This window comes from Halichoerus grypus, chromosome 2 (genome assembly GCF_964656455.1).
Source record: "Halichoerus grypus chromosome 2, mHalGry1.hap1.1, whole genome shotgun sequence".
NCBI lineage: Eukaryota > Metazoa > Chordata > Mammalia > Carnivora > Phocidae > Halichoerus > Halichoerus grypus.
The window spans coordinates 72,803,163-72,824,302 of record NC_135713.1 but is presented as its reverse complement, the minus strand read 5'-3'; the positions used below and the strand labels follow the sequence as shown (position 1 = coordinate 72,824,302).

The following is a 21,140-nucleotide window of genomic DNA, read 5'->3' as shown; positions in this document are numbered from 1 at the left end:
AATGTGGCTACAGAAACAAATTTCTCTATGGCATCTGTAACTGAAGAGTTATCTCTGGCCCTGAATTGTAGTTATATATTTGCAAACTCCTAAGAAATATCTGTGCCAGGACTATGTGCTGCCCATTATGTTTGCGTGGAGATGTTTGATTTCTCACTATTTTCTCTTTAATCTATTGCAAAATGTTTTAGAGCAAAATTACTTCCATTATCAAGTCTTCTAATGCTTTTTTTCTTAGAATCCATATAACGTACTGCTTTGTAGTTCCCCTGTCTAATGAAACACTACAGCAAAGGCTCTAAATCAAACTTGGGCTTCTCTTCAGTCCTCCCATTTTGCTGAAACTGAAGGACAGATCATCTGTATTACCAAGATTGGCTATTTTCTTTTTAACATTACCTCTATTCTCCTGATAGTAGAACATTCTTTCCAGTATAAAGAAAAAAATGGGTTTTGATTGAAACAGAACTAATTTCAGATGTGGCTCTAACATTTCTATTTTATGTCCTTGGATAAGTTCTACTTAGGCACTCCAAGCCTCAGTTTTCTCATCTGTAAAATGAAAATAACAGTTCTTTCCTTGTAAGGCTGTTGTGAAGGATAAATGAGTCCATATATGTGTTCAGTAAATGCTAGACATCTTATCCTTTTTTCTGACTCCTAAAGAATAAGTGGAGGTAATTAAGAGTTTTTGGAATATATCCTGGAAATGTGAAAGATTAGAATTATTTTTAAAAAAGGAATTAATCATTTTGAATCTGTTTAAATGTTACTTTATATTATATAATTCAAGATAAAGTGTCTGCTTCTGTTGGAACTCTTTGTAACTTGTTTCTTTAAGATTCTTGTATTACATTGATTTACAGAGAGCTTAACCCATAATTTTTATATCTAAAAAAATATCTGTTTCTTCTATAGTCATCTGCTACCTGTTTATGATATCAACAAGGCAGTCACTATCAAATGGTAGCAAAATGGTAAATCAAATGAAACATGGAGGGCATTCTTTGTGTCCTATTTGTACTGATTAGTTCTTTGAAAAACAAAGATTTTATCATAGGTTCTCAAGGAAGTTCTTACTAAATTTGAATTTATGTTCACAGATTGATAGTAACAGATTTTCACTTTGTTTTGACATAAAGCAACCATGACATTTAACAGTGACTCACCTGCAAGAGAATGATAAAGAAATCAGGCAGTTGATCAAATGAAAATCAGTCACTAAGTCATATATAAATCTGATTCACTCTGATACTCACCTTTGGTTGGATTTTCATGGGTATCTCTGTCTGGAAATTCCAAATGTATCTACTAAAAGCAGATACTTTAATGGTTATAAACTTAGGGATACTCTGAACAGAGAAGTTCAGGAACTGGGAGACCCATAGGCAAAGGCATGAGATAAATAAGTCTAAATTCAGGACAAGTCCAGGACAAATTTTCTTAATAATGTGATATTTTTCACAGAACTAGTAACTTCTAAAAAGAGCAACAAAACTAAAATCATCCTTGGAAATTGAAAGCAGTTTCATAATTTCCTACTAAATAAGTATTGATTTAATTTTGACATTCAGTATTTAAAATTGGTTTCACCATGTGTCATTCAGAGTTGACTTTATCCCAGGGACGTTTAAGTAAGTTGCTGGTTAGTGTCAGTACAGTAGTGATAATGGGAAGAAAATTATAAAAAATCCATACATTTCAAACTTTAAAAAATTTTGTAGCACAGTTATATTACATATTCCAGATAGAGCCCTTACCATCCCTGTGTCTTCCCTTAAACATCCAAGGGAATTATAGATGCAGTATCAAGATTTAAAGAAAGGTCCAAAAAGCATTTTAGATCCCCCAAATAACACAACTGGAAAGGACTTGTTTGATCCAACATACTCATTTCACAGGAGCAGAGACTGAGGCACTGAATTGACTTATGTTGAATGATAACAATAACAAGGTTTAGGAAGATTTTACAATCCAACTAAACAGGCAATCACTGTAATCACATTATTTGCATGTGAACATCAATTATAAGGAGAAACTTGAAGGTGATGGTCTTTCCGATAATACTTGACATAGAAAAGAGAAGAGAAGATGAAAGGACCACCAAATATGACAAATAAACATGTAAAAAATGCTTCACATTGTGTGTCATCAGAAAAATGCAAATTAAAACACCAGTGAGATATCACTATACACCTATTGGAATGCCCAAAATTCAGAACACTAACACCACCAAATGCTGGCAAGGATATGGAGCAACGAAGGGGGACTCTTATTGCTGATGGGAATGAAAAATGCTACAGCCACTTTGGAAAAGAGTTTGACAGTTTCTAATCTACTAATCATACACTTACCATGTGATTAGCAATTGCACTCCTGGTATTTCCCCTAAGGAGTTAAAAATTTATGTCCATATGAAAATGTGCACATGAATGTTTATAGCAGCTTTATTCATAATTGTCAGAACATGGAAGCAATCACAAGTCCTTCAGTAGATGAATAGTATATAAACTGGTGTATCTACACAATAGGATATTATTCAACACTAAAAAGAAATGAGCTATCAAGCCATGAAAGGACATGGAAGAACCTAAATGCATATTACTAAGTGAAAGAAGCCAATATGAAAAAGGTACATACTGTATGATTCCAATTATATGACATCTGGAAAAGGCAAAACTGTGGACACAGTAAGACCCAAGTTGCTAGGGGTTGGGGTGGGGAGTAGAGGAAGAAGGGATTAATAGGCAGAGCACAGAGAATTTTTAGGACAGTGAAAATACTCTGTATGATACTATAATAATGTATACATGTCATTATACGTTTGTCCAAACCTACAGAATGTACAACACCAAGAGTGAATCCTGAGGTAGACTATATGGACTTTCGGTGATTATGTTGTGTCCATGTAGGTTCATCAGTTGTAACAAATGTACCACTCTGGTAGAGGATATTGATAACAGGATGCAATGCATGTGTGGGGGCAGGACATATATGAGAAGTCTCTGTATCTGTCTCTCCATTTTACTGTGAACCTCAAATTGCTCTAAAAACATAGACCTGAGGATAGAAAAGTTTGAGAGAGATAGTAATGGGTTAGCCTGATCCCAGATTGTCTTGGTGGAGTTTGTGATGAGCTCAGTCTAATCCAAAGGAGCCATTGTTTTCACTCCTATAATTTGTTAAAGATAAATTGCACCAAACAGGTTAAACTGGCAAGGAAGACTTTATTCAAGACTATTGTAATAGGGATTGAGGTTATTGAAATAAGGGAGACAGTTAACTCAATTCTGTTGAAACAAAAGGTAGAAGAGTTTTTAAACACTGGGGTAAAATATTGGAAAACTACAGGAGGACACACTGGTCAATGTGATTAGATCATCTGTGTTTGCTAATTGTTGCTTATCAAAGTTAGGCTCCTACCTTCCCACAAAGACTCAGAGATAGCAGTACTATCTTTCTTGATGATTACTTCTCAAGGGGATGGTTCCCAGGTCTTAGAGGAAAATATCTTTGGGTTACAAGAGTCTCAGAGAAGATTTATATCTGAGAAGCAGAGAAAGAATTTACAATTGCAAGTTTTCAATAAAAAGGGAGATTGGGGCTTATATTCAGGAAGACACCTGTCTAAAGTATTATCAAGGTAAGGGGAATGGTAAGGCTCTCTTGGCATGATACCACTATTTTGTAAGTCACCTTTTGTACATATTCACATGACATTTATGATTGTCTAGATGAGTCAGATGCTCAGGGAAGTACGTGCTTAGTCAGAGTCTCACAATAAAGACTTGAAGGAAGTTGCATTTAGACTTTTCACTAGTACTTATTCTACTGTGTTAGCTTATTTCTTTAAAATAACAACTAATATTTGGGTAATATTTACAGTTTCTATAGCACTTTCATGTAGATTATCCAATTTGCATTTCACACTGAAGCACAGGTAGAGAAGCAATAATTACCTTTAATTATAAATGAGGTAATTGAAACTCTGAGGAATTAGGAGACTTTCCAAATAATGGAATTGGAATCCAGATCTCATGATCCCATTAACTAATGAATTAAGCACATATTTAGACAAATACCCAATATGTGTTCAAGTTCTATGTCAAGAGCTAGAGATTCAAAAGGAAGCAATGTTTCTGCCCTCGTGGAGCTTGCATCCTAATGAGAAGATGAAAAGACAGAATGAAAGGAAAGAAATATGAGAAGGAGATTATGACAGAAACCAATGAGGGCATTGAGAGCAAGGGTATCCTGTCAGGGAGGCTAGTTTTGCTTCTTTGAATGAGATGTTTGGGAAGGCTTCTCTGAGGAGTGGACATTTGAGCTGAGAACTAGCATGATAACATTCCTAAGAGAGGGGACAGTAACTATACAAGTCTAGAGGGGGAAGCAATCAGCAAAATACTTATTATGTGCCAGACATACTTCCCAGCCCTTTATGAATATGAACTTCTCTAACGCTCAAAGTATCCTTTGAGGTAGCTATTTTTTTTTTTTTTTTACTCCAAAGTTATAAATGGCCACTAGAGGTACTGGAGGAAGGCTGGTGTGGCTGGTGCATAATGGGAAGGTAGGAGTATAGATAAAGCTGAGGTCAAAGAGGGACATAAGAGTCAGACTGCTCAGGGCTGTGAGCCATTGGAAGGACCTGGGGTTTTATTGTACAAACTATGAAATAAACTAGAGTGTTTTCAGCAGGGAAGTCATGAGGTCTGACTTACCTACATCACATCAAACATTTGTTTATAGACTCCAGGGTGCCTGGGCGGTGCATCAGTTAAGCGTCTGACTCTTGGTTTTGGCTCAGGTCATGATCTCAGGGTCATGAGATGAAGCCTCGTGTCAGGCTCTGCACTGGGCTTTGCACTCAGCACAGTCTACTTGAGTTTCTCTCTCCCTCTGCCCTTCCTCTCCATGCATTCTCTCTCTCTCACTCTCTTTCTCTCTCAAATAAGTAAATCTTAAAAAAAAAAATAGGTATTCCTTCTCTCTAATGTTTGCTATTTATATTCAGGAACTACTCCTGAGGCCAACTATTATAAGCCCTCTACCTTAGAAAATAGGTGAGGGGAAAGAGTAAAAGGGTTGGTTGGAGAGAGGTGGGGCTGAAGCTAGACCATACCTTATTGTGTGGAAACCCTCCAGCAAAACACTGGGGCATGTGTTACAGTATTGATATTGACAGATATCTGTGTCTTGTCAACATGGGAGAGCTTTGGGGTATAAACATTATAGTGGTTATTTCATTTTACTTGTTTTTTTTTTTTTTTAAGTTTTTTATTTATTTAAGAAATCTCTATGTCCAACATGGGGCTCAAACTCAGGACGCTGAGGTCAAGAGCTGCATGCTCCACTGACTGAGCCAGCCAGCCATTTTAATACACTTACTGCAACTCCTTATCACTAGTAGCATCATTCTGGATATTTTTTCAACAAGCACATTTATCTCTGGTTATTCAAAGTAGTTGGCATGTTGATCTGCAGATTTATGCCTCTTTGAAGAGACTGTGTTTATTATTACTATGTTGAGACAGTTTATCAAGGTTAAAGTATAAATGAAAATAACCAATATCTTACACAGGAGATTCAGGAGGAAAGTTGCAATTCGTTCTTGATTCTGAGTACATGGAGCTTAGGTTGATACTTGATATATACTTGGGAAAGAATATGATGGATGTATTGAAAGTTAATGGGAATAAAAAAATAAAAGGTATATAAACTGCAGTCTTAAAAATGAAGTTAAAATTTTTTCAGCAGTTTGTATTATAGATTTTATAATCCTTTAACATCCTGAAAATGGAAGAACTTACACAGAGATTTAGTGACTTTCAAGTCAAGCAAATTAGTTGATGAACAGGGATCATACAAGAATATCTTTCTTAATAGAAAAGGCTGAGATGAATAAAAACCCTTAAAATCAAAACACTAAAAAGATTAAGCCAATTGAGTTCCAATCAGCATACTTCTCAGTAGGCAGAAGAGTATTTTCAGCAGTGTTCAATGAGTTCTTTTTAAAAAATGATATCTGAGTGATGAAGTGACTGATACTATTACAATATAGGGAGAAACACTGATGGCACTTCTCTTCCTCCTTATTTGCAGCACTTCCTTCAGTGCAGTTGGTGGTCTTGTTACAGACAGAAGAGCCCACTCAGCATATCCAGTGTTAGGTATTTCCAACTTCTAACGTTGCATCTGGGAGAGATTGAAGATGAATGCCCTGAGAGCTCTGAGTGTCACAGGATGAAGCTCACGTGAGTGCCAGTGTGAATACATTTATTCCTGGGAGTAAACATTCTTTTCCCTTTCTCCTTGGACTTTGGTAGAATATCTTCTTATGAACTTCTAGGTGGGTACTGTCCTTACTTAACAAATCTGGATTCTGGGTCGTCTGTTTAGTAAATGCTCTCCGAATCTCCAGTGTGCCAGACCCATGCAGCTGTTCTTGTTTGATTGTCGACTTAACTGTGAACTGTGCCTCCTGACATTTGCTTGTGAAGATAACTTTGGCAGAGTTGTTAAGAAGGAGAGAAGGAGATTTTGTGTCAGTTAAAATGCATCAACATTTTAATTGTTTTAGTTCATTTTCTGTCCAGAGAGCTCTTGAAAGTTTGCCCATTGCGCCTGGAAATCCTGGACATTTATTCTGCCCTGGGGGTTCTTGGTGCTCGGGTATATCCATTTGGCCCTGTTTCTCTTTGGTATGATTTCATGTTTATAAATTATTGTTTTTCCCTTTTGTAATAAGGCACAGGACAAGATACTAGGGAGGAAGAGGGAATAATTACTATTACCATTCATGGGGAAATAGAAATATGGCAAAACTGTCTTGCTTCCTTGGAGCGTTTGGGATGAACTACCATGATTTGGAAGCATTTTGTGAATTTGCAAAGATCTTTAAGACTAACCATAGGTTTCTGTGTTAATTTCATATTGATTTTTAGCAATTTCAAAAGTTTGAGACTTAGCTTAGTATGTGCTTCTAGGCTTTTTAATTAGATCTGTATATATAATCCCAAACTGTTGATGGAAACTTTATGAATTGTTTTAAGGTTTAGGAGAAAGAAAAAGAAAGAAGCATTTTATCCTTTTACTTAGTGTTGATTTTCCTTATGGTGATTGAAGTGAATACAATGGAGAATTTTACTCTTGTTAGAATATTTTGAATATTTTAAAACTTTTATGGGGCACCTGGGTGGCTCAGTCGTTAAGCATCTGCCTTCAGCTCAGGTCATGATCCCAGGGTCCTGGGATCGAGTCCCACATCGGGCTCCCTGCTCCGCGGGAAGCCTGCTTCTCCCTCTCCCACTCCCCCTGCTTGTGTTCCCTCTCTCGCTGTGTCTCCCTCTGTCAAATAAATAAATAAAATCTTTAAAAAAAAAAAAACTTTTATAATACTGGTCTTTCATATCATTCCACTGTGTTAGAGCATGACATTTTCATAATCCAGTGTTAAACTTCATAAAATAAGAAATTGTTAAGGCTTTATTTTGTTTTAGAAGGAATGTGTATATTTTCCACTTAATTTTCTAGCTGCTAATTTAGTTACTAAGAGCTTCCTAGATTCTCTTTCTATAAACTAGAGAATTATAAAGGATGATTTACTAAAGGAATGCATGTGGAACAAAATCTAAAGGTTTTACAATCGCTGCTTTTCAGTGAAAAATGTGGTTTAACTTCTTTTACCTGGATAATTTTGCTTCCTCTATCACTAAGACATGTCTCATCTTGTCTCCACTTTGATCATCTTTCACAGGGATTAATTCACAACCTCCCCGACTTGTCATTTCCTCTTCATTCTCACACACCACCAGCTAGCTCATTTTGTATTTTAGTAGAAAGCCTGCTGTACTTTAGTAAAGGCTTGGCTCTGAGTCTGGTTTATGCCACCAAATAACACTATGATTTGGGGAGGATTATTTGATAATAATCTCTTCATGCCTCACAGAGTTTTGTGATTAAAGACATGAGATAAAATACATTGGGACGCTTTTTAATGTTAAAGTGCCATATAAGTAAGAGGCATCCCACCCTTATTTATGTCATTCCCTTGCTCAGAAATCTTCAACTGTTTTCTGTTTCTTAAGTAATCAATTCAAACTTTTCCTATCATTCAAGGACTCCAATCTCCTACCTTAATATTGCCCCTTAATATTACTCCTTCTTTACTTTTCCAATCCTCTTCCATTCCCTCTCATGCACTATTGATTTCAGTGATGTTTTCCAAATTCTGAGCTTTTGTACATGTTAGTTTTTCTACATAGAATTTTCTGGCCCAAATATTCAAATTGTTGTGCATTCAGGAGGTTTTTCATGACTGTGCTCCTACATATGGAAGCAATCTTTCTATTATCTGAAAAACCAAATCTGTTTTTCTTTATTTCATCACTTTCTATGTTATTTATGGTCAGACCTTATCTCCTGTACTTTAGTTTCTTGAAAGGTTCTTTGTACCCCAAAGTACCTAGAATTTCCCACTGCACATTTTAGTTGCTCTATAATATTTGATGAATAAATATAAAAGAGCTTATTGTTTTTCTTTTTTTTCTCTCTTTAAAAATTTTTTTAAGCTTTTGACGTATAATTGACAAAGTAGTAAGATACTTAACATGTACAGTGTGGTGATTTGATATACATATACATCGTAATGGGATTCCCCTCATTGAGTTCATTAACATATCCATCATTTAACATATTTACCATTTTTGTGTGTGTAAGAATATTTAAGTTCTACTCTCTTAACAAATTTCAATTATACAATATAATATTATCAACTATAGTCACACATTAGATCCTCAGACCTTATACATCTTATATTTGAAAGTTTGTACCCTTTTATTAACCTCTTTCTATTCCCCCTCCCCCCAGCACCTGGCAATTACTTTTCTACTCTGTTTCTATGAATTCGACTATTTTTTTTTTAGATTTCACTTACGAATGATACCATGCAGTATTAGTCTTTCTTTGTCTGCCTTATTTTACTTAGCATAATACTCTCCATTTGCAACCATACTGTTGCAAATAACATGATTTCCTTTTTTTAAGGCTAAATAATATTCCATTAAATGTATATTTGTGCGTGTGTGTATATACATAGATATATAATATATATATAGATAGATATATCAAGATATAGATATTCTTGATCCATCATCCATTGACGAACTCTTAGGCTTTTCCATACCTTGACTATTGTGAATAATACTGCAATGAATGTGGGAGTACAGATAACTCCTCAAGATGGTTTTGTTTCCTTTGGATATATATCAGAAGTGAGATTGCTGGATCATATGGCAGTTCTGTTATTAATTTTTTGAGGAAACTCCATGCTAGTTTCTATATGACTATACCAGTTTACATTCCTGCCAAAGTGTATCAGGGTTCCCTTTTCTCCACATTCTTGCCAGTATTTATTTTCTCTCATCTTGTTCATACCCATCCTAACATACTGGTTTAGGATAACTTCATAGCGATTTTGATTCGTGTTTCTCTGATTAGTGATGTTGAGCACCTTTTCATGTGCCTGTTGGCCATTTGTACGTCTTTTTTGGAAAATATCATCTATTCAGGTCCTTTGTCCATTTATTAATTTGGTTATTTGATTTTGGTTTTTTTTGCTATTGAGTTGTATGTGTTCCTTATATATTTTGGGTAATAGCCTCTTATTGAATGTGTAGTTTGCAAATATTTTCTTCATTTCCCATTCCATAAGTTGCCTTTTCATTTTGTTGATGGTTTCCTTTGCTGAGCAGAAGCTCCTAAGTTTGATGTAGTCTCACTTGTTTATTTTGCTTTTGTTGCTTTTGATGTCAAATCTGAAAAATCATTGCCCAGACCAATGTCTGTGGAACTTACCCCTATGCTCTCTTCTAGGAGTTTTACAGTTTCAGATCTTACATTTAAGTCTGTAACCATTTTGAATAGATTTTTATGTATGGTATAAAATAGGGGTCCAGTTTCATTCTTTTGCATGTGGCACTCTAGTTTCCCCAACACCATTTATTAAAGACACTATCCTTTCCCTACTGAATATTCTTGGCTCATTTTTCATAAATTAACTAACCATATATGTGTGGATTTATTTCTAGGTTCTGATTCTGTTTTATTGTTCTATATGTGTATTTTTATGCTACTAACATACTGTTTTGATTTTGATGGCTTTGTAATATAAAGTCAGAAGTGTGATGCCTCCAGCTTTGCTCTTCTTTCTCAAGAATCCTTTGGCTCCTCAGGGTCTTTTGTGGTTACTTACAAATTTTAGAATTGTTTTTTCTATTTCTGTGAAAAATGCCATTAGAATTTTGATAGGAATTGCATTGAATCTGTAGATCACTTCGGATAGTGTGGACATTTTAACAACACTAATTTTTTGTTTCTTCTTCAATTTATTTCATCAATGTCTTATAGTTTTCAATGAATAGATCTTTTACTTCCTTGGTTAAATTTATTCCTAAGTATTTTATTCTTTTTTAATGCTATTGTAAATGAGATTGTTTTCAGATGAAGATTTTTTCAGACTTGAAGGATTAATAAAACATAGTTTCAGAGAAATTAAGACTATCATTTTTCTTATTCCCTGAACTCCTTTCAAGAAGTTTCTGTGCTTAATGGATCCTAAAGAAAAAAAAATGTTACTATGATGATGATTACAAGTATGTACAGATTGCAAAAATATGTCAACCCTCATTTTTTAATTGAAAGTTAGATAATGAGCAAATTTTTCATTAAAAACTACTTTTCTGTGTAGAGATTTGTCATTGAAGGTTATCAATTTCTTCTGACAATCCCCTCAAGTTAGTAATATCTCTTGCTTAGACTTTACTCGCAGGGACAAAATGCTGGAATATTGTGAAGGCAAGGAAAAATTTTTTCTGTACCTTCAACGTCTTCCAGAGAGACAGATTAACAGGAGAAAGAACAACAGTTTTATTACATGTGCACAGAGGCCCAATAATGAAATTGAGTCCTAAAGAAATGACCAAGGCAGGCAGTTTTTGTACTTTTTAGACAAAGTAACAATAAATCTGTGAGGAGGAGTTGACAGGACAAAGAAAACTTAACTTTGGGATCTTCAATTAGTAAATAATTCTAAACAGAATTTGTGTTGTGTAAATTAGTAAGAAGTAATAAGGGTTGTTTATACAGCCTTCTCAGCTCTAAATTTCCCATCTCTGACAATAAGAATGTCTCTTTATTTTCTAGTACCTGGAGAGTATCTTTCACGTGAGAGATTTATTTCCTGCTTCCAGGGGGACATAGCAGGGTCCAAGTGTCCTTCTTGCCTCGACTGTCTCTTAAGTAACTTTTATTTGAAATAATCGATATGCCAAAGTGGCCCAATTGCGGGTAGCCTACCCCTGACTCCTACATTTGGAAATAAGAATGAGGAATAAAAGGGACATGTATCTATCTTGTTATTTATCTCTTGGCCATATTAGGGATAGTGTGTGTGTGTATGGGAAGGGATGTGTTGGGGTTGTCCCAGGAAATGTGGGCAAATGACAGAACTTTGAGGCTCATTTGGGAAGATTTTACATTTCATTTGATCTTAATGATAGTTCAAAGTATTTAATAGGCATTATGTCATTTGTATTTGTATAATTGATGGGACATGCACTTCTCTTATTTCATTAAGGAACTGAATACCTATTTGGAAATGTTACACCATTCCTAAAAGGCAGTAAAAAATGAAGGGAAGAGTTAGATTCACTAAGTGGAACATTTGTCCCAAGTTTACTCTATATTTCTTTTATGTGGGTGTTCTAGTCACTATAATGGTATAGTAAAACTTCCTAAAACTTTAGTAATACAAAACATCATTTATTATTTTCAGAGATTCTGTGGGTCAGAGATCTTTTCAGGACATGATGGGCTGCTTTGTCTCTGCTCCATAATATGTAGGGCCTCACCTGGAAGATATGAAGACTGGAGGCTGGAATTATTTGAAGGTTTCTCTGGGCATCTCTGTCTCTAGTCTCTCTATGTGACCTTGCTAACTTGGTGGGTTTAAGGTAGTTGGACTTCTTGCAAATTGGCAGAAGACTCCCAAGGCTCATGCCCAGAGAAAGAGAGGGAAAGCCAGGAGAAGCCAAATTGTCTTTTTTGACCTACTCTCAGAAGTCACACAGCATCTCTTCCTGTATCCTCTTTGTCAAGGCAGTCACAGAGTCCTACTCAATTTCAAGGGGAGGAGAAATAGACCACACCTTTGGTGAGAGAGCAGCAAAGTTCCAGAAAAGCATGTGGGACCAGAAATCTCACACTGACCATTTTTGGAAGACTATGATGCATGTGTTGAACTTTCAACTTACACTATGGTATAGGATTACAAAATTTAACATGAATTACTAGGCCTTGGTTTGGGAGTGTAGGTCTATTTCAGACTACTATTCTAGCTTTATTTATTTATTTATTTTTTTGGAGGGTTTTAGAATTTTTTTAGTTTTTCTTGGTAAGTTGCTTCAGCAATGGTCATATGCTTGACAGCAAAAAATAAAAATTAAATGGCCATATTTAAACAAATATATACTCCTACAATGATTTCCCCAGAAATAATGACTGTGTAGAAGTAATTAGAACTTCAACTGTGTTAAAGTTGGCTTCCTTTTGCTGACTTGGTTCAGCAGATGCTAATCAAGCTTAGGAGATGCTAATACAAGCTTGTAATTTCATCATACAATATCCAGAAATGAACGTGAAGAACTCTATGACCTTCAGAGATGGAATTATGCCCTTTCTAGCAAAGCCTTTTATTTCTAGAATGTGTGCTGTTTTCAGCAGGCCTGAGTCATTAATGCCTGTCTCCTTTCCATGTTGTTCTGGATGGCCAAAGCATCATTATTGAGAAACTACTTTGTGCAGGGCACACTTTTTTCCTAATTGCTTTGCATAGGTATGAGTGCTTTTTCAAGGTTGAAGCCTTTGGATGAGATAGACTGCTATTGAGCTAATCAGAGCATATGTGAGGAGGGTAAGGGGGTCAATGATGTTCTAAGAACAGAGCCTTTTTCTCTTTACCTTTTTCTCTTTTCAAATACAGATCTATTCTACAAACTTTAACATTTTCTTATTGTTGTTTTGCTTTATTCACATCTGTATATTCATTTTCTCTGTCACAGTAATACCCCTTAGACACACACATGCGTGTGTGCACACACACACACACACACACATTAATTCTAAGAAAGATTAAAATCAGTATTTCCATGATATGGGCCTTATTTTAGAAAACGGTTCTTTTGTGTTGTTATGAATATTGCAATCAGTTGGTATATTTCTGTTAGCCCACTCTAAATATACACTTTATAGAACTGAAGGCAGAGAATACATACTTTGGCGTGCAACTTTATGCTTCTAGAGTAGTCAAGATTTTAGTATATGTCATGATCTAACTAACTTTTAAGGCATAGTGGTAGACCACTTTTTTTTTTATAGACTTTACTAGGTTGATAGTAAAGTAGTAAGTTGATATGTTGACAGCTTAAGTCTATACTTCAAGTGCCATTTTTTTATTCACTAGTTTTTATGCATTTTGATTTAACTCATTATATTTTTGCCCTGAAATAATTCATGCAAAATGTGCCATTCAGAAAAGCAGAGTATATCCTGCATGATTGTTAATGTATTTTTTACATGGATCTAGATAGCTGAAGTGCAAAATGAAAATGGACTTCTTGCTTCAATAATGAATATTTTAGTCCTTGTCCTCAGGGAGGTGAAAGTGCTGATGATGTAGCTTCATGACGTGCAAGTCTTGGTGTTAGCATTACTTGGAGTGGAGAAACTCAAATGAGGTATTTGTGATGCACTTTTCTTACCCACCCCCATGTTTGTGTGGCCCAGTGACATCTGTAATGAGGTGTCTCTCAGGGTCAGGGTGCAATATTAGTTACCAGCATTCTGTGATTTCTCCAATGGTTCAGTGAACCAATGGTGTTTCTAGTAATAAAATAGGAAAAGAAAAAAGGAAAGAGGGACAATGCAAAAATGAATAAAGGAAAATACATCTATGTGTAGGCAAGAAAGCAAAGATTAGGTTAGCCATACGGAAGCAATTCCTGTCTGATTTGTTGAATAATATAATTTGAAAAAATGAAAAAGGAAAATTGAGCCAAAGGAAATAGCATGGGCATATGGACCAAATTGAGTCAAGATTATAAAATTAGAATTTAATTTTTTTTTTGCCATCTTCTGTTTCTCTAAATGTTTATTTCTGTTCAGAATCTATGGCTATAAAGACATACGCATCTTTTCTCTCCATGTTTTGAAATGTTTTTCTGAAGTCTGGGCTATACCAAAATTTTAGTTGTTTATTATGAACTTTAGGTTGCTTAGTAACTTTCTATATTCAATAATAATAATGCCAACAATATATTAAATATCTACTCTGAACCAGAAATTGAACACACACACACACACACACACACACACACACACACACACACACACACACACACACCCCTTAAGAGTAGGTGAAGGTGTGCAGAATTTACTACCTCAAAATATTCCTTTTTGGCATATGGGTTATTTTAGGCTGATTATTTTTAGGAAACAGAAGACAGGAAAAGCTCTGAAAACAGTAAAACTTACCCTTTTGTAAGAGACATTTATATATATAGGGGAAATCCCTCTCTGTACCATGAAGTGAAGGATGACCCCAAATCCCTAGAGATGCTATTAATGAAGAAGGCAATGACTTAAATCTGCATAGAAACCTTACCCTTGTTCACTGTGCTTTTCTTGGTAACCTCCCATAACTGGCCCCCCACTACCCCAACATGTTCTTTTGTCTTTAGCTGGAGATGGTATTTAAGGTGGTAGCTTGGGCCATTTGGGGTAGTTACTCAGCTTTCCAGGGTGTCTCTCATGTATACTGGAGGTACACATGCTATTAATCTTCTGTTTGTTTTTCTTCTGTTAATCTATCTTATTTTACAGGGGGGTCTCAGTCAAGAAACTTGAAGGATAGAGGGAAAATTATTTTTCCTCCGCCACATAGATCATTTTGATTTCATTATACATATGGCAAAACTGAGATTCAGAATGTTTGCCCAGAAGTACATATTTTTTAATTGGCAGGCCCCAAACTACATCTTCATAAAAAGTCTGTTCTTTCCCTACTGTTCTGTCATATCTGTTGGTCACAAGTAAGTCATAAAATTTAGAATGATAGTTCTTAATGTAGCTTCTGCTTACCAGATGCAATTATTTATAACTCTGGTCAGATTTTAAAAGGAAGTTCCATTGTAAGTGGAAAAAGGCTTAAACTTGTGTCAGGATATTTGAAGTTGCCCATTGATATTATGGTTTTTTTTTTTTTTTTTTTTTTTGGTTCAGTTATGTCATCTTAAAAAAAAAAAATGTAATCTTTATCTTTTACCAGCTAATCTACAGTTAAAAGGTCCTTTTAGAAGAATGAATATAGATCAGAGGTTTATATTATAAGCAAAAAGATCAGAAAAAAGGGAATTTAGTTGTTGCCTTAATAACATTGATAGCAAACAGATATAGTCTCTATGCTTCTGCGTTCTCTATTTTTCTGCTTTTACTAATCACACTAGAATTTAATCTTGGTCCTATCCTCCTTCTCTTACCACTCAGTTTTCAAAAAGACCTAGTTCAAATGCAGCCTGTTTCCAGAGCTTTCCTTAATACCTTTCTTCCTTCCCCAAATAAAGCAAGGATCTAGTTTCTGTTTTCCTGTAGCATGTTGCTTGGCTCTTACAGCACGGTTCTAAACTAACATTGTTGAGCAAGAATTCCTGTCCCCTCAGTGGCCCTTCTAGCTGGACTAAGAATCACACCGACATGAGACAGATTAACAGGAGAAAATCAAATTTAATAGGTGTACGTATGGGGAATCCACATAAATATGGAAATTCCAAAGACAGGCAAAATGAGGTATAAATGTGATTCTGAGGGGTAGGAGTCTGGGATTTCAGATGAAAGGAATGCAATTCTTGGGCCATAAGAAAAGTAGTATTTGGTAATTAGATGTTTGCCCTGCCATATAGGTAGGTCACCCAGATAAAGTTTATCTCTGCTAATAACCCTTATTCTGGGAAAGACCCCCAATTCAGATTCTTGTGTGTGATTAAGAGAGGGACAGAAGTTTCTCTTGGGCCTCCAGGGTTTCAAATGCCTTCAGCTCAAAATAATCCATATTCTGGGGGAGCTGTCCTGAACCCCTTCATGGTTGATTAATTATTAGTTATTTACAAAAGTCTCTTTTCTGTCTTTTAAGAGTAGCCCTAGTGTCCTCCCAAAAAATTCATCTTACTGTTTCATCCTTGATAACATCTCAAAAAAAATGTAGGTTAACCAAAATAAACGTTACCATCTTTCTGTGACTTCCTTTTATCCTCACATACTCTTAACTATGTTTCTGTTGATGTGAAAATAGCAAATAGCCTGTTGGCATTTTTAGCATTTGCCTAGCACACCAGCAGAAGAACATATTGGAGAAGAATTATTAATTGAAATTTCAAAATCTAATATAAGTAGTCATTATGGGGGGAATCTATCTCTGGATAATTTTTATACCAAGTGTATAATTTAGTATTATTCATGAATTACATATGGAGGGGATGAGGCTGGAAATGAGGGCTAGGAATGACACCTTTAGGTTTATAAAGATATTAATTCCTCCTTGATTCCCATTCGTAGGTTCACAGATTTCCATTCAGTTTAGATCACAGTTCGTACTACTCACTTCTCTCCTGCTTGATTTCCAATGTGGGTTTTCTCCATCCTATATCCTATGAACAAAATAAATCCTTCTATTACTTCATTCAATAAATCAATGTCCTATGCCATTGTATTTATTTCCATATGTTAGTATTCGCAGCTGCCTTTGTTCAGTACCAGCAATCAGGGCAGTTTGACATTGTTTGGTTCTCTAGCACAGAAGGGAAGTGGCCCTGTGGCTAACTAGAATGACCTGGTGGTAACTTGTGGATATTTATTCAGGAAGGTACGTTCTTTAGGGGCTCCCTCTGTTCGTCTTAGTGCAGAGCTGGACTTCCTATTTAAATCTTGGGCTATAATGGGCTGCAATGTAGTTATTCTTTTAAAAAGAAGTGTTGATATTTCATTCAATTCCTATATTTCTGAGAAAGGCCAACAAATATTTCTCTTTTCTATAACATTAGTTTAGTTGTAATTTTAGTGGGGAAAATGCCTTAAGTAATTTAATTTGGGATTTACAAAAATTAGATGAGCAGGAACAGAGCTTGAAATGTAAGTGGAGAGCTGAGCGGCTGTACCGGGTCTTTGTTCTTGAGAAAGTTGCCAGACTGCTTACGTGTGAAAGAGAGAATGTGTTAGGGTCCCATGGTGCCTATTAAGGCTTTCAAAGTAACAACTGAACTTCACTGGGCTCTGAGTGCTTGAGGTAGATAGATGGCTGATGCTCGGATTCAAATGCTACTCCTGCCTGAAGGCCCTATTTTTTGAAATACTGAGATAGCTTGTAAATTCGCTGAATGCAAGGGAATAAAAGTGACTGTTATTCACCAATTAAATTCTTTCCTCCCAGTGCAGAAATCAATCCTGTACTTTAGTCAGTGGGGGAGATAAAACTCTAGGACAGCAACCAGCTGTGGTGGCAGAAGGAAAGGCAATGAGAGTTTAGAGACAGGAGCCACGCTTGGCTAAAACAGGGGAAGAGAATGGACTCAAACTGGCATTGGGTGTTCACTCAAGGGCATGTATCCTCTGTCCTCGGCATAAGCTGATAGAATAAAAATAGACCACATGGGGCAAAAGGCTGACTTAGAAAATCAGTTCAAGCAGCTTGGTTGCCTCCCAGAGATGTGGAGAGGCATTCTGCGGTCACATCCCAAGGGTGGACAGGAAGCAATACTGTTTTCACTTTGTTTGCCGTGACTATTAAAGAAAAGTCCAGGAGATGGCTGTTGGAGTAATGAAACCAGCATATTATGGGTGAGTGGATACCAGGTGACTGGGAGCATTGTGGACTGAATGCAAAGTACATTAGAATGAATAACCCAAGGCAGTGATTGTAATTGAGTGAGATTAAATTGGAAAACTTTCAGGGGCCATGACGAAGGCATTATATTGCTCACAGCACTAGAAGACAACACGCATGTAAATTAATTGAGCTCATGTAGGCCAGAACCTGGATCAGAACATCTATATTTCGAAAATGGTATTTATGGAAAATTATGTATTTGATGGGTAGTTATGAGTAATTAGTGGTAGAAAAGAATTCTTTCCCTCTTGAGTGAAAAAGCAACCCAGGAGTCCTGGAATAGTGAATTGGCTCTAGAATTTTCCCCATGTTCAGTTTCCCGTCCCTAGCGGATCCCTGCCTTATAGAAACAGGGACTGTGATTTATCCCTGCTGTGGAACAGGTGGCTCCACGTCCTTCATTATACCTGAGCAATTTGTGATGGTTCTGTCACACTCTCAATTTGCTTGCCCATGGATTGGTGGGTCTTTTTGGGTCACAGTAGAAAAAAAGCAATCCCAGAAGTTCCTCCTTTTAAAATGGTATTCTTAGGATAATCTAATGTTTTCACTATTTTACATCAAACGCCATTGCAAGAATAGCTCACAGGATTGCAGCCTTGAAGAAGCATGGGGCTGGAGCTTCAGAAGCCCCAGCTTACCTTGTGTTCTTTTTTGTCGGGCTCTGAATAAGCCATACACAGGGAACATCACAGTGGTAACTCAGCTTAGTGATCACAATTTCCTGCTTTGTATTTTTGAAAAGTTTTACTTCTCAAAGGGCCTAGATCAGTAAGCCCTCTACATCAAACTTGGACAGGATTTTTGAAATTTCATTTAAGCACAGAAATTTAAAGTTGCCTATGATTGTAGCATGCATTATCCCCAAAGTGAATTATTTCACATGTTGTGCTTCTGCGCAAAACAAAAATGCACATGTCCACACATGTGTACATCCACACACATATGTTTAAAAGGGTGTTTATTTATGAAAGTGTTTTTGGTGACCACGTTTTCGGGCCATACATGTAGCAAAAGATGCAGTCATGTTTTATCCTGTGAAGTCGGGTAGGTAGCCCTATTGTGTCTATTTGCACTTTGGGGGAAATGAGTTTATTACACAAGATAGCCAGTTATGAGCAAGGATGTGAGTGAACAAGAGGCAGAGGATGATACGTTGAAGAAAGAAAGGAGAGAAAAGGATGGTAAGGAATGTGTCTTACTTGGGGGTAGTGCTTATATGACCTGAGAGATAACATCATGGGAGGTGGGAATGGAATTTGGGAAGCCCAACTCTTGACAATTATATGTAGCTTTAAATGATCTCTTGCTGTTAGTCATCTATACTTAATATTGAAGGGGAGCAGAATTTGCCACTCCAAAATATCTCTTTGGCATGAAGATCTTGAGCTGCTTATTTTTAGGAAACAGCAGACACAGGAGAAGCTCTGAAGACTGAGTAGAAGTTATCCTTTTGTAAGAGACATTTAGATTTATAAGGAAAAAAAATCTCCATTTGTAAGAGTGTTTCCCTCTCTGTCCCAGGAGGAGGAGGATGACAAAATCTACCCTCATCGGTGGGACAGGCAACTAACTTAAATCTGCAAACAGCCAGACCTTTATTTACTGTGCTTTGCCTGATATCTCCTATACCTGGTTTCCCTCACACACAATATCTTTCCTCTTTAGCTGGAGATGGCATTTAAGATGGTAGCTTGCTTTTCTCCTGTTAATCTGTCTTGTATTACAGAGGAGTCTCAGTCAAGAACCTAGAAGGGTAGAAGAAAAAATTATTTTTCCTTCCTCTAATATATTTTTCATTCACTGCATTGGAAATTCAAAGTCCACCACCTTTCTCTTTCTCCCTCTCTCTTTTTGGTGAGTCACCCCATTGTTTTGCTTTTCTTAATCTGGAAACACAATAACCAAAATAACATCATCAACAAAAATAATAATTCTTCTCTTTGCATTTTTAAATTCCTTTCATTTTGGTTATTTTTATTGCGTCTTTTGGTGTTCTTCTGAAAAAAGGTTTGCATACAGGAGGTAGGTAAATATGAAACGGGCAGCATCAGGGGTCATACAGTTGAGTCTAGGGATCATGAGTTTCTGATTTCTGGCCTGTTTCTTATGCTTCTTTTTTTTTTTTTTTTTTTAAGATTTTATTTATTTGACAGAGAGAGCACAAGCAGAGGGAGAGAGAGGGAGAAGCAGGTTCCCTGCTGAGCAAGGAGCCCGATGTGGGACTCGATCCCAGGACCCTGGGATCATGACCTGGGCCGAAGGCAGCCGCTTAACTGACTGAGCCACCTAGGCATTCCACTGTTTCTTATGCTTCTAAGCATAATGGCAGAAAACCTGACTTGTCTTTGCTCTGTTTCCTATACATGAAAAGCCCTGTTGCAATGACATTGGTTTGATGTCTTTAAATCACATAAAAGTTACTAAGTGTAACACATTTTTCCAAATTTTATTTTGCTTTTTAATTCATTTTCACTTTTTTTACATGATGCTGTTCAAGATTTTACATATGTGCACACACACACATGCACATACACATAAATATGTTTCTTTTCCTTTGAGTTATTTACTATTTTTTAAGTACTTGCTGTTTCTGAACCAGTTCTATAATAATGTCTTCAGTTTTCTGATACACTTTTTTTTCTTTAAATTAAATTGTCTGAGATTTGTGTCAAAGTATGCTATGAAGTGTAAATCTGCTTTTTTAAAAAAGTAATTGTTTCATACCACCTACTGAATAATTTACCCCTTTGTTATTGGTATCCATGATCCTTTATATTAAATTCTTTTGTACACAGAGGTCTATTTCAGGGTATCTTTGTGGTTTTCATTATGTCTGTAAATTTTCTCGCCACTATCACACTATCTTATTATTATAGATTTTAAGCACACTTTTATATTTAGCACAATAAATTTACCTCCATTATTTTTCTTTGTCAAAAATATATTAACTGTTAGACGTGTCAATTCCAGTTTATATACAGGGAATCACTGTGATAATTTCAAAAACAGTTCATCTGAATTTTATAGGCAGTGGCATTAAATCTATATATTAGTTTGGAAGAATGTGTATTCATAAATAAATCAATTTTCTTTTTAAAGATTTTATTTATTTATTTGACAGTGAGAGAGAGCACAAGCAAGG

The 21,140-nt window shown here is 36.0% G+C and overlaps 1 long non-coding RNA gene across 3 annotated transcripts in view; it reads left to right on the top strand.

The window, feature by feature from the left end:
• The window catches only part of LOC118540106 (uncharacterized), a 1,202,880-nt gene that overhangs the window by 185,211 nt on the left and 996,529 nt on the right, over positions 1-21,140 (top strand). For all 3 annotated transcript variants that reach the window (XR_013445322.1, XR_013445323.1, XR_013445324.1), the window contains exon 4: positions 6,106-6,257. This is a non-coding gene — a long non-coding RNA (uncharacterized LOC118540106). The remainder of the gene's footprint in view (positions 1-6,105; positions 6,258-21,140) is intronic.